This window comes from Thunnus thynnus, chromosome 13, assembly GCF_963924715.1.
Source record: "Thunnus thynnus chromosome 13, fThuThy2.1, whole genome shotgun sequence".
In the NCBI taxonomy this organism is placed as follows: domain Eukaryota; kingdom Metazoa; phylum Chordata; class Actinopteri; order Scombriformes; family Scombridae; genus Thunnus; species Thunnus thynnus.
The window spans coordinates 2841798-2856528 of record NC_089529.1 but is presented as its reverse complement, the minus strand read 5'-3'; positions in this window follow the sequence as shown (position 1 = coordinate 2856528).

Here is a 14731-nt window from a genome sequence, read left to right as displayed (position 1 = left end):
AACCTATAAATTAGCCAGGATTTTGGTTTTGATTAGTGTTCTGGTAATGGCTTGGCTGTTCTGAGTCACATATCCCACACACAGATGGAGTGGCTAGTAGGAAAGCCCAGAGTACCATGACATGATAGATCCACTCTTAACAACAGCCTATATTTGCTTCTGCTCCTACTAATCAATGTCCTCCCTTGGAAGTGTTCCCATTGGTGTGGATGAATCTGCCATGTCAAAGGTGACAGAGAAAGGCAAGTAGCTCTCTCTATGCCTTCCTCCCTCACGCCTACATTTTCCCCTCTTCGTCTGGTTGTCCTCCAGCCTCCCATTTCGTGGCCAAATGGAGAGTGAAGTGCGCACTACCATCTGTGCAATAGGGGTAAAGGGGAGCTAATAGTTCCACACAAGGGATCAAAATCCCATCACTCTTAACCCCGTGAGGAAAGCCAAGCCGTAAACGGCCCTCTCAGTTGGACAAACCATTTACTTCTAATGTGTTGCTGGCAAGTTAAGAGGAATGAGGGGGAAAGGATGGACCAAGCTCTGCCCTCCTACAGTAAATCCTATGAGAAACCAAAATCAGTTTGAAAAAGTTCCAATTATATCCATGCTCTTACTGAAGAAGCCTTGTGCCTGAAGCAGAAAAAAATGAATGGCAGGTTGTTGAAAAGCTGTCATTAGTCTGTAGTTGTCAGGGGATGCTTTCTCATCACAGCTCCTGTATTTACCAGCACCAGTAGAAGTTTTTGTTGTCAGTGTTACTGAAGCAACATGCAAACAAGTGCACCTCAGTTGGTCTTTTTATGGTGGTATTATGATTCTGGTCAAGTCTGACCACCTTTGGTCTGTTATTGTGTAGTGATAGCTGATGGGAAATCAGTACAGTCTCTTCCCCCATGATCACACATCAAAAATAGACTCATATGGTGAGGCTGTATGCCATTCTCCTGTCTCATCCACACAGTTTCAAGTGCTTCACTGTCAAATCAGTGAGCCAGTATTGGAAGAGAGAAAAATGGGGAATATTGTCAATATTTAAAGGTTGCATATTCATTCATGTTTGTGAACAAATGTTACATGGTGATTACATTTAATATAACATATTACCTTGAAATAAAAATCACCCCAATCCAATGAAGATGATGGACATTTTTGAAAATAAACAACCAAAATAACTTGTTGAGGGAATTTTTTTACATAAATATATAAATATAAGAAATAAGAACATACAGCACTTTGAAACAATATCCGTACCACTAAGCAAAGTAATTAAATGGGATTTGCACTGAATCGCTATACTAGTTACAGGAAGTATAAACAAAACAGTTGTATAATGTCTTTTATAATAGCTGAGCCTGAAGAGTAATGTGGAAAATTTTGGTAATTCTTTGCAAAAATTGCAAAATTAATTCTTCTCTGTCCTTAATAACAATGCACTGAAAAAGGTGGTATTGAACAGTGAAGGCACAGTGCAGCACCTGGATGGTGTACAGCGTGCATGCACTACAGTTCAATTCTTCTTCAAAGAAGGCAAGCATTTGGGCACGTTTTGGATTTAATAGCTTGATAATTAGCTTTGTAAGACATTTGTGAATATCATTTGTGAATATTCCATATGCCAGAGCACTGAACTCCAGCACCAACAAACAAGACTGACTGACAACACGCACTTCATAACGTTCATATAGTGTTTTATAGTCCTGCGCCCGCACGGCGTTATGGATAACGATGGCTTTCGCTAACACTGCAGCAGAGAGGCTGCTGTCCAGTGCTGGAGACTGAATGTTAATAACTCAGTGCTCTGCTCTTTAACTCCTTCTCTCTAGCACACATATCAACTTCAGTTTTTACAAATAATAATAATAATAACCAGTACTGTTGGTCAGTAAATGAACCTTGGATTTCAGAATTTTCATACAGGCAGAAGACTGAAAGATGCCTTCAAATGAATGGAGTTACCTTGTTGATATCAAAAAGCTGTATACTCTCACACACTTTTCTATGCTTTATCCTGTTTGTCACCTTCAACAAGACCATTTAGCTGAAAGTGCCTGCCTGTTACGTTTCATAGTGCAATTCAGTGGACTGAGGACACAAATGAATGGTTTGGCAAATGGCACACTGGAGTAAGAGCCTGAAACTAACCCTTTCTATTTAATCAACAAGAATCTGTTTTGAATAGATTCTAAATTGAAGTAAGGTAAAATTGATAATTTAGTATGTTTTTTTTCAGAGGCAGGTCTATGACTGTTACTACTGCGTGAGCCAACGCAAATCCATCAGAAGCTTTATCACATATTTAATCTATTCAGATTTAATCAAAAGGATGTTTTGTGCAAAAGCTTCAATCACACAGGAGGGCTCATATTTAGCCCTCAAACACCACGTCCTTGTTAGTTGTTGAAGTACTTCATGTTTCAGCAACTATCAGATGGATTGCCATAAAATTAGGATCAGACATGCATGTTCACCAGAAGATGAATCTGACTTCGTTGATCTCTTACCATTTCATCTATTGCTACCAGTGGGTCAAACCAAAACTAATGACATTCCCATCATCAAAAGTACTTTGTATGTACTTTTATGTAAAGATATGTTGTTACTATACGACACTTGACCATTTGATATCTAGTGTATCTTAAATAATAAAAAGTGATTAAATCACAACTACTCCTAATTCAAGCCCAAGAACATTATTTATACACGTCATTCTGTAATGACTGTCCTTAACCAACAAGAGTGACAAAAGTAAACAATTAACTATGCTGGTGACAAAGAAAAGTTGTGTACAGCCATATATTAACGCACTGAGAATACAGGTGGACAGACGAGAAGCTAAATGAAGCTACCTTTCCTAGTTTATGCATGTTATCATCAGTAGAAATATGGCCCACTGTTTCCTTAGATTAAACTTAGCTAAACAGTCACCAAGTATGAGCTCCAAGATGTCTGATGTAACGCAATGAATACATTAGTTAGTTCGGACCACGTAATTTGATCGGACAAGAGGCATTCCATGAGTGCTAGTGATAGTGATAGAGTACGACAGTGCTGTGACTTTTAACTATACATGTATCATTCCACTTTACAGGTGTCCCGTTTAATTACATTAACAGTCATTATCTATCTTAGATTGTAACAAACTTTACACTGCAAAGATGAACATATTTCCACAAATAACATTTGAGTTAAATTATGAATGGTCGTCAGAAGAGGATGTAGGGAAGGAAAGAAGCCTGGATACATCATTGCAAACCTTCAGGTGCGCTCATATGACATCAGCTGACCTAGACAAGTTAGAGCAAAAATGAAGCTAACGCTGTATGGCAAACAACATGGGCTTTGAAATGCTTTCAGACTTGACTAAGTCTCAAAAATATAAAAATCAACATTCAGTCTGTTAAGAAGGCCAAGCTGAATACAGTCTTGAGGCAGTTTTCTGGATCCATCCAGAGAACTAAAGTGGAACTCTACAGCATCAGCAGCTACCTTGGGCTTCAGACTGGTTTATATCGTTATATCAACAAGCCTCTGGCTAGCCATTCATGGAGTTTAATGCAGGACCCAGAATTCATATCAGCTAATAATGTTTTAAAGGTGTTGTAAAAGAGATTAGAAGGGCAGGGAAAGACAAAACAACACACCGCACCCCAATTCACCTGAAAACCAGTGCATCTTAAAATATTCTGCAACACTAAGTCCAGACAATCCAAAAGGTTTACTGAACAAGGTCTGGTATGATATTCAGTTGCACTTTGAATGCAGGGGCAAAGAGGGGAATCAAGATCTCAAACCTGACTCATTCATCTTAAAACGTGACGAGACTGGGGCAAATTATTTCACCATAAACCGTTTTTGAGGAGCGAGGAAATCCGCTCTGCCCAATTGCATCTCTCGAAAAGTTCCTAAGCAAAAATCGGCCTGGTGCAGAAGCCCTCTATCTGCAGCCCAGGAGGGTAACACGTCCAACAGACAGCTTCTGGTATACCTCCGTTCCCCTGGGAGTAAACCAGCTGTCACAGATGTTACCCAGGATATACAAAGAGGCGGAGACACACATGTCTTACACCAACCAAAGCCTGAGAGCCACTGCCATTCAGAAACTGTTTGATGTGGGACTCGAAGCGAGCAAGATCATGACAGTGAGTGGGCATTGGTGAGATGCTTCATATAAACATACAGAGACTACAATGTAAATTGTGATTTATTAATGAGTCACGAAACATAAAAAATACTCTGGTAAACAAAAAACTTGTCTTGTGTTGGTCTGAAAGCTTGCTAAAAAGATACTGGAGTCCATCCATGCAGAGCAGGAAACGATGGAGCAACATACTCAAGCTGTTAACTCATCGGAATCAAATATTCATATGGCTATGAATATTTGTAAAGGACTCAATGAACCACTGAACATTTCTCCAAATCTTGATATACATTACAGGTATTCTAGGTGCACTACACACCGAGGTATTGATTAATGAGTACCAATTAAGAATACAACTGTCACAAACCAGCCACAACCACTGAGTACATCACCCATTTCATGTTAAAGAGTAGCCAACATCATCATTCACAGGCAAAGAAAGAAAGGTTTAGAGGGAGAAAGTGCTTAGTTTCTCCTGAACTCCACCACTGTAAGAAATGAATGCCAATACTGAATATGACGAAATCATCACTTGTGCACCAGGAGCCTAGCATGAGTAGTTTTTGTACTGTTTTTTTTTCATAATTATAAGAACAACAATAACACCAGTGATACCAGTGAGATGATAAATTATAAAATTCAACTAGACAAGTATTGGATTTTACACAGTAGAGGGCAAAATGAAGCTCTATAACTGCCATACAATATGAAAGCTGTGTCATGCGAAACTGAAATATTTAGATAATACAACTAACATGCAAAATCACATTACTTGTTTTCACTAGAAGTCCCTGATATCTGTTATCTCCACTTGTTGTCGTCACCACCACAGATTAGTCTCAATTCATCCGACTGGACAATGGGAAAAAACGCTAATGATGTCGGATGCTTTTTTCCCTCCGAGTTCATGCTTTTTCAACTCGAGGCACTCAGGGTGCTCCTGCAAAAACATGAGGCATATAAAGTGGAAAAATGCAAGGTGCTCAGCAAAACAAAAGCAGTGAGCAAAAAGCTTCACTCTCATTGAAAACAATTACAAAAAGCCGCCGCAGGCTGCTAAAAAGTGCTCTGTCTGATCGGGGCCTAGGCTGTTATTTTTGTTGGTGATGCCAAACAGTGAACTCTTGAGCAAAGGTCATACATAGCAGGACACACATGCATATATTATTGAATATTATTGGAAAATATGCTGACACATGTTATCTCTAACTCCAAGTTTCCAGGGAATGTGGGACTCCCTGTGGGAATACATGGCAATAGAAGTAAATTGTTTACAATGCACAGTACATTGATGATTTTTCCATGAATGTACAGTAAGAAAGTTAGAGACTCTAAATTGAGCAGCATCAGAATCCATCAAGAATCATTTTGTGATCAGTTTGTAGAACCCTAAATGGAAATTGAGTCATGAGGTACCACCTGTTGTGATTCCCAACACTATTTTGCATAGCTTCTGAAGATATAACGATATGATTGTTTTTCTTCAGTTACTTTGGGATCTTGTAGTACCTGTCAGCCCGTGTACATAACATTTATTCATTCTGATTTGTCACTGTCACTTTGACATGAAGCAAGCACCAACACCAGTCAAACAAGTCCTCCAAATGTCATTTCAATTTGTTGCCCCTATTGACAGTAATCAGCATGACAATATCATTTGTTTGCACTTCCAAAAACTGTTACAAACCGCTGTTGAAAAAATGATGATGTTTTATGATGTGACAACACTGTGGTTAAGGTCTGGTTAAGTTTAGTCAAAAAACCACGTGGTTAGGTTTAGGGAAAGATCAAGGTTTGGATTAAAATAATCACTTTGTTAAGGTTAAAGAAACATGTGGTGTGGGTTAAAGTTACTACGTCCTTCATGTTAAAGGATGATTGTTGTTACACTTTTTAAAAAACTGTCCGCTACAGACGCTAGAAGGCATCTGTCACTCCAACAGAACTATACTGTATGTCATTTTTGGGCAGCTCAGATTACGACATATTGTTGTTTTTCTTAGGAGGAAAGTCTCAAAATATCAGAAGAGACAAACATGAAGTTAACAGTGACATGGAAATAATATAGCATGATAAGATTTTTCATTGAAGAGCCATTGGTGGACGTCTGTTGATGAAGGGATACTAAAACACTAAAAGCACAAAGAACTTCCTGTAGGATAGGTTACCTTTTCAAAATCTAGACCACATCCATAACAATATCTTCAATATGGAAAGGAACTGCATGACGTGTCATGACACAAAACGGTGAAAGACACAGAATGGTGTTTCCTTTTTAGCTTCCTTTCTCATAATGTTTTCTCTTCAGACCCCCCCACTGTCTTCCATCTCCAAAGAAAGGAATTTGAAGGGTCAAGTCAAATCACAACAGAAGCTATCTCAGGGCACTTTTCACATAGAGCAGGTCTAGACTGTACTCTTTAATTTACAGAGACCCAACATTCCCCCATGAGCAGCACTTGGCAACAGAGGCAAGGAAAAACTCCCCTTTAACGGGAAGAAACCTCAAGCAGAACCGGGCTCTAGGTGGGCGGCCATCTGCTGTTGTCAGTGTCAACCAGTAAAGGCAGATGGCTAAGTCAATGTTAAGTCAGTGTCATTTCAGTTTATTTATATATATGTATGGTGTAATTTGCTTATTCTCACAGGGATGAAATGACATCAATTACTATAATATCAAAAACAAGCACGTCTGCATAAGATCTAAAGAGTGTGTCAAAGGTGTTGTAATTTTTTCATCATCTAAACTCAGCTTTCAATAGATCAGCACTGTAAGGTACACTGCAAAGTTCCTGTCCACATTCTGGAGACACAAAGTGAAGTGAAGATGCTATTAAGGTAAAATATTTAGTGCTATTACACATTAATAATAGTTAATAAATAATAACAATAGAGTAATACGTTTCACATCTTAAGACATGCTTTGAATTGTAATGTGTCTGATTGTTTTCCAGTTACCTAATTAGAAATTCTTAAAATTACATCTACTTCCTCTCCCTGATTGAAAACTCCAGAATTCTATGAATATGCAATTTTTGTTGTGTAACTTGTGTACAGAAGATATCTACTTCACTGAAAAGTTCATTCTCAGTGTATGTGCACTGGAGGCTTCAAGTTTCCACATCACATTTACGTGAGTTGCATACTGGACCAGAACTGGCTTCCAAACTAGTTGTGATGTCACAAATCATTCTCACGTGTACAGTAGCAGTCTGTAATGATTAGGTAGCGCGAAGGATAACGCAAATCATAATGCTAGCTAATGCTAATTTGCGATCGTTATTTCCAGTAAGTACACAATGGCCGTGTTTGATTTGACACAACACTACCCTGTTGAAATTCGTAAGTAAGTATTAAGTGTACACAGTATACTACATGGAAGTGTACTAACGGAAGTATGTGATTTGAGACACAGCTAAAGACTCTAACAAATGGAGGAAGTAGTTTAGTATAGTTTTAGTATAGTTTTGTGCTGAGTTTATTTCATTCCCAACAAGATTCCTGACTTTGTGTGTATTAAAGCGAAACTATGTGCTTTTTGTGCATTACAGGACACTGACGCCTTTAATTTTGTTGATACCTGAGCAGCTAGGGTACCACACACTATTGTGACGGGAGAGAAACACTATGTGAAAGGAAACAGACTTTGACACAAGACCGCGATTCAGAGGAAAAGAATTGTGTCTTCAGATGAGGCGAAATGACCACTTTTGGTTCTACTGTTGAGACATCCTTTGCCATACATGTGGGGGAGATCTTTGTGTTCCCCAAATTATTCTCTGGTCATTTTCTACCTTGGGTCATTCTATCCTGTCATGACCTGTCTCTTTCAGAGTGAGTTGCATACTGAACCAGAACTGGCTTCCAAACTAGTTCTGATGTTACAAATCATTCTCACGTGTACACGCTGGAAATGGAGATTTAAGTTGAGCACAGGGAAATTTTTTCCCTTCAGCAAATGAATGTAAAAGATCAAACTCTGCACATACATTAAGTGAAGTAACAATAACCGAAACACATTTTTGACTTGAGGGGGTCTTGGCTTTTAAAATGCCTACATTTCATTAGATATAATAAAATAAAAGCCTTGTTATTTGTCTTGTCTTGTTGTTTTTCTTTTTAACATCAAAGACACCTGATTAAATAATACATTCAAGGATCTATGCCAGAAAATACCACCTGAGGCAACAAGTGAGCAAGGCTTCAGCTTGATCCCGCTGTTAAAATCCTGTCTATGACAGCATGAACAAGGATATAAACCAAAATTGATTTTGGTAATTGTTTTTTGGGATTTTTCTTTCTCCAGGGACAATGATTGTCCCTTGATCGCATTTCTTTTGTTTTTCTTTCATTGGGTTCATCTCTGAGGTTGTCATACAACCGCTGAGTAGTTGTTCTCTGTGCTTATTAGACCAGTTAAATAGATTTAATGCTCTTGACAAAGGGGATTCTGTACACAGCTCTTAACCAAACCCAATGGAAAACACATCTGTGAAATGTTTTATCATGTCTATACTCATCTATTAGAAAGAGACAACCCGACATTTAAACCAACATGCTTTTCTTCTGATGGCAAACTCAATTTTGTTTCATTTTTTCAGTAACTCCTTGTCTTAAAGACCTTGCCGATATCTAAATTATCTATAATCAATCACAACAAAAGGAAATAACACACAATAACACTGCAGGAGCAACTGCATGCCAACATTCTCTTTCCAAAACGCCCTTGAAGTTTCCCACACTGCATATTGCAATAAAGTCATGCTGTTTGTTTGTGATGATTGATGTCTGTGTCATGAGTGTGTGGTGTGCAGACAAACTTTACCCTTGCCAGCATTAAATAGAGAATGAGCTATTTTCAGAGTGCCAGCCAAGACTCCAACTCTAAAATTGAAATAATTAAGTTGGTGTGTGTCCGTGTGAAAGGCAAAGAGAAGGCAGTGGGGAGACTCTGTTCAGCTGCAGTTGACAGTTCAAAGGGTTCAATTTGAAATTGAGCTTGTAATTATCTTGTAGGCTTGACAGGCTATCTTAGAGGGCTGACTCTCTCTTTCTCTTTCTGCATCTCCCACATTCATTAATACCCCTGCATATCTACAGGAGAAATCCTGCTCACTTAATTATCTGGCAGCCAACCATTTTATTAAAACCTACAGTATCTACTATTATGTTAACAGCAACAAACCTTGCACACTGCAAAATAACACACAAATTCAAGACTTCAAGTAAGAAGTTTAAGATATTTAAAATATTCTTTGGTATCATTTTTAGAAAACGATAATTTAATATACCATCACTAGTCCCAAAAATCACATCTTGGGTTACTGTCAAACTTTCTGTCATACTGTCAGTTATCCCCAGCGAGAGGAGAGTAGTAAGTGTTATCTGTGTGGACCAATGATTGTACATCTGGTGGCAACTCACTGGTGGGCTGAATGAAAAATGCTTCTATTACCTGAAAATGTATTGCTTTTCTTACATGCTGATATTTGGTTGCCAGCAGATCACCATGGTCACCGATACTGCATGGCTAACTTGCTCCAGAGCAATGGCCTGCCTACTGACTAATCAGCTCACTGGAAAAATTGAGCTGTCTTTCCTACATGATCCTGACACAGACAGAACTACTAATATAGTGTCAAGTAATAAAGAACATTTTTGTAGACTTTGCTTAGCATGATTATTATGTTAGAAATAGTGGAAAAGTTCAATGAGTCTACTCTGGGATTAAAACAAATGCTGGGTCTCAAATTTGGTTACTTCTGTACTTACACTTCACATTTTGAGTGCATATGTGCGTTCACACTGAGAAGTATGGAAAAGCGCGGTGCACTGTGAGTGTGGATGGTGTACTCAAAACAGTCAAAAAGTTGAGTGTGGAACTATGGACACTTCTCGCCCTCAATGGTTGCCATCTTGGCTATGTAGCGGAAGGGGAGGGACCACTTTTCAAACTGAAAATGGTGGCCGAGGACATTGTAACTACGGTGAACATTGCTGCATTATACAAATGTACGTTATACATGTGTTTTTTAGCACTAAACACCACTATACTGTTGTCGGTTATAAGCCATCAGTATGTTTATTGGGTAAATTTAGCAGTCTGTAATGATTAGGTAGCGCGAAGGATAACGCAAATCATAATGCTAGCTAATGCTAATTTGCGATTGTCATTTCCAGTAAGCACACAATGGCCGTGTTTGATTTGACACAACACTACCCTGTTGAAATTCGTAAGTAAGTATTAAGTGTACACAGTATACTACATGGAAGTGTACTAACGGAAGTATGTGATTTGAGACACAGCTAAAGACTCTAACAAATGGAGGAAGTAGTTTAGTATAGTTTTAGTATAGTTTTGTGCTGAGTTTATTTCATTCCCAACAAGATTCCTGACTTTGTGTGTATTAAAGCGAAACTTTGTGCTTTTTGTGCATTACAGGACACTGACGCCTTTAATTTTGTTGATACCTGAGCAGCTAGGGTACCACACACTATTGTGACGGTAGAGAAACACTATGTGAAAGGAAACAGACTTTGACACAAGACCGCGATTGAGAGGAAAAGAATTGTGTCTTCAGATGAGGCGAAATGACCACTTTTGGTTCTACTGTTGAGACATCCTTTGCCATACATGTGGGGGAGATCTTTGTGTTCCCCAGATTATTCTCTGGTCATTTTCTACCTTGGGTCATTCTATCCTGTCATGACCTGTCTCTTTCAGAGTGGTTCATCTCTCTGTCTACTGAGGTTGGCGGGGATAAGCAGCTGTCTTGATAAGGCTTGGGTTGGGTGGAGATATGCTGTGCTTTGTGCAGACGGTCAGACTGGTCTCCTCCTCAAATGGATTGCATGCGACCAGTGTACAGACTATGTGACTTCAGTTAACTTTTGGCAGCATAGTGTTTATGGTTCAATACCCAATAGAGACATAGATGAGTGAAGAATAACCTTATTTGGATGTAGTAAGGGTAAGGATTTGGTGAAGGGTTTAAATAATCTTGTCCAGAAGTAGACGGCAGAAGTGAGCAGCACTGCAGTGTTTTCAGTTGTCCTGTAACTGTATTCTCCTCAACTGAGCTTCAGTACATGTTCCTGCATAAGATACCCCGATCTCCTGACAAGTTCTTTACTTTGGGTTAACCAGTTCTCCATCAGTTCCTTCACAATACACATGGCTGATCTCATTACCGTCACCAAAAACATCTGAACCCACAGCAGCTGTGTGCTAACATGAAGCTGCTAACAGCTAGCATTACACTGACAGGCAAACATGCTGCAATAACAGATTAATGCTTGAAATATAAATAGGTTATTTCAATTAAACACTCTCTGCCCCAAATCGGAAAAGAAAATAATGTTTAATGTGGTTAAAGCAGGAAAGTTAGTAAATCAGTCTGCATTGATCTATAAATGAATATGTGTGTTCTTAAAGTATCTTTTGTCCATCTGCTTTATACTAAATGAAAAGCTTCTCCATTAGTTCATCAAATCCCTGCAGCATCTGAAGGCAGCAGGATGGGTATGTTGATAAATCTGCATGGTCGTTCACTGTATTTAATTTCACTAAACCACCTGATAATGCCAGGCTGCTACAACATACTCACACACACATAGCAGAAGAAACTCATCATGTTTAATTAATGAAATGCATTGAGGTGCAAATGCTGTTTCAGTAACATTAATTACTGAACCACGTGACCATTTACAAGGTGCAATACATTATAATTATGGCCTACATAGTGTCTTTCTGATGCAATTATATAAATGGCTTCACCAAATTAATTATTTCCTTATTTCTATATAGTCTATTATAGTAACTAACTGGTCACTTCTTGTTCTTTTTATGTTTTATGGTGGCTGACAAACTATGAAGTGACTCACTACTGCCACCCACTTCCATGGAGTGTGTCTTTGCTTTATCCTGAGAGTCTTTGTTTACAGATTGTTACTTAGGAACACAGATATGATAGTACGTTCAGCCGACACAGCTGGAAAGTTGTTGCACCTGACCACTTTAGAAAAATAGGCTGTGGTGGCCAAACTGGAAAGGTGTGGTTGGGGTGTTGCATTGATTTTCTTGCTCAAAAATCTATAATTTTTTCTCAAAAGAAAGAACGTGTTTTTTGCCTTTTTTGTTTTGTTTAAGTTATGGTAGACGCAATGAAAGGATTTAAGCAATAAAAAATATGCACACACTTGCCTCTTTTAGAGAAAAAAAAAATCCACAGACACACTGATAATTTCCTCAGTAAATTTTTTTGGTCAGACATATCTCATTGGATATTCATTTCTTTCATTCTAACTTCGAACTGTAACTTCTGAATAAAACATTTTGTAGCAGTTTATTTAAATCTTGAGTACTGTTCATTAACTCACAAAATAGTTCTAAAAACCAACATGACAAAGAATCGTAATGAGATCATGGATCGTGATCCTGCCTGAAAAAAATTGTGATATGATATGTTTGCCATATCGCCCACCCCTATTTTAAACTATATACACTCTCTGTTTTTAGTCTGTAGTTTTTATTTTCATTACATCTGCTTCATGGATAAACATGCTGCTTTGGCTAGTTCCTGTTCACACTGTCTAGATAATAATCACCTAATCACATTCAAGAAAATATCATTCTGATTATTATAAGGTCTGAAGTAAGAATATTACAACAGAAAACTTTTGTGTCTGTTCAGAGAGCGTCATCAGTGTGAATAATGTATTCGTATTAGCTGCCTGCCACAGAAACGTAATCTTCATCATTTGTATCATTTACAATCAACAACTTTAAAAGACTAAAACAAATGATGGCAAGTGAGGCTGAACTTTTTACATAGAGCTTTGATGCTACTTTCTCCTCACCAGGGGGGTAAAGGATCTGGCCATCTGTTGGGCTCCAGAAAGCATAAAGACACTAGTCTTGTCAGAATGAGACGCGGAGTACTCTTAGGACTTAAGGTTTCTGTATGAAATGGTACTCCATGTTAACTGACTTGTATAACATTGCTGTTGACTGATGTTGTTGTCCATCATATCAATTATCTTGTCTTGAGCCACTTCAGCTTTAAATATTTTGGTTCTAGTTTTGTTTTTTTCTGAAGTCCCCAATGAAATGAATACATTTTTTAAGTGTATCTGTGTAGACTGTAGAGGCTGTGTTCCCTTCAGACAGAAGAACCAGCTCATTAAGAACATCATGAGCCCCAAGTCAGCCATGAACTGTTTTTGAGAACAGTTTGTTCAGCATGGCATCACACTGTCACCCTTCTACTGTAGTGTGAGTAGCATCTGTCTTGGTCTTAGTAAGAAAAAAGTGCCGCAAAATACTCATACATAAACCAGTACTGTGCAAATTAGCATGCCACCCAGTGACCATCATGAATCAAGCATTAAGTGATACTCTTTGGTTTAGTGGAGACATATGTAAAGACTGTGAAGTTTGTCCATAACTTTAAAAAATAGATGGGTGGAAAAAAAAAAAAGAAATACTTTCCTGGAGAGACTTTTGCTTTCCCTCAAGAAACTTTTGCATTCTCTCAAAAAACTTTTGAGTGGAAAAAAGTACTTCCGGTCAAAATCCAAGGGAGAAGAAGAAGAGAGCGAACCAGTGTTAACAATCACTTGGAGCCACTATCAAAGTATCATCATTCGTAATGTTACAGAAGTAATTTATGGTAAGTTCTTCAATATGTTACATTAGTTCAGTAACTTTACAGCTTTGGTATCTTTACTCTTAATGCTAACGTTACCCTTTTTCAAAGTCTGTGTTTATTTTATTAACAACTTTGTAAGCTTACTGAGCAATGCTAACTAGCTTATGTTAGTATCCTAACGTTTGTGTCTGTATCATTAGCTTTAACATTACTCAAGTTAGACTAAAATGCTAGCTAAGTGATTGTTAACTACTATAACGTTATATTCTTCCTGATCTATCGTTAGACCAAGGTCTATAGAAACCCTTCCTTGTCCCAGTGACCGGCGAGGGACCACTTAGTTCATAGAAACCCTTGATCTGAGCCTAAAATGACATATATCCTTTGTAATAACGTTTATTCTAGAAAGACGTGCCATGGAGGAGGATCTTTAAGAGTTTGGAGGAGAGAGGTCACAGAGGAGGACATGACGCACATGAAAAAGGACAAGGTATTAACGGATTGTTTAATAGCTAGTATTATAAAATGGGCGTGATTTAAAATAGGGAAGTATCACCCTATAACTCAGATAACATAATTGCATGCGTTTAAATCAAATATAATTTCCATCGGTGGTCATTTAACTCATTCACGTTTCCAATGGATGAGAAATAGTTTCTCTTGGTGTTTATACACTTTGCTCACACCTCCCATACGTGCAGTTGTGTGAGTGGCTGCGTCTTGAATTTGCCTAGGAGTAGCAGACAAGTCAAACAAATGGTGCCTCAGTGGGCCATAACATTATAGTGCTGAGCCATGTTTATTTCTAATATTATTACAATGGATGTGCGTGATTCTCATCTGTATTTTACTGTTAGGCATTAGCTTGCTGGTAATAAAACCTTCACCTTTTTATACCTACTGTGGTGGGATACTTAAGATTTGCCTATAGCTGTATGTATTTAGAAGC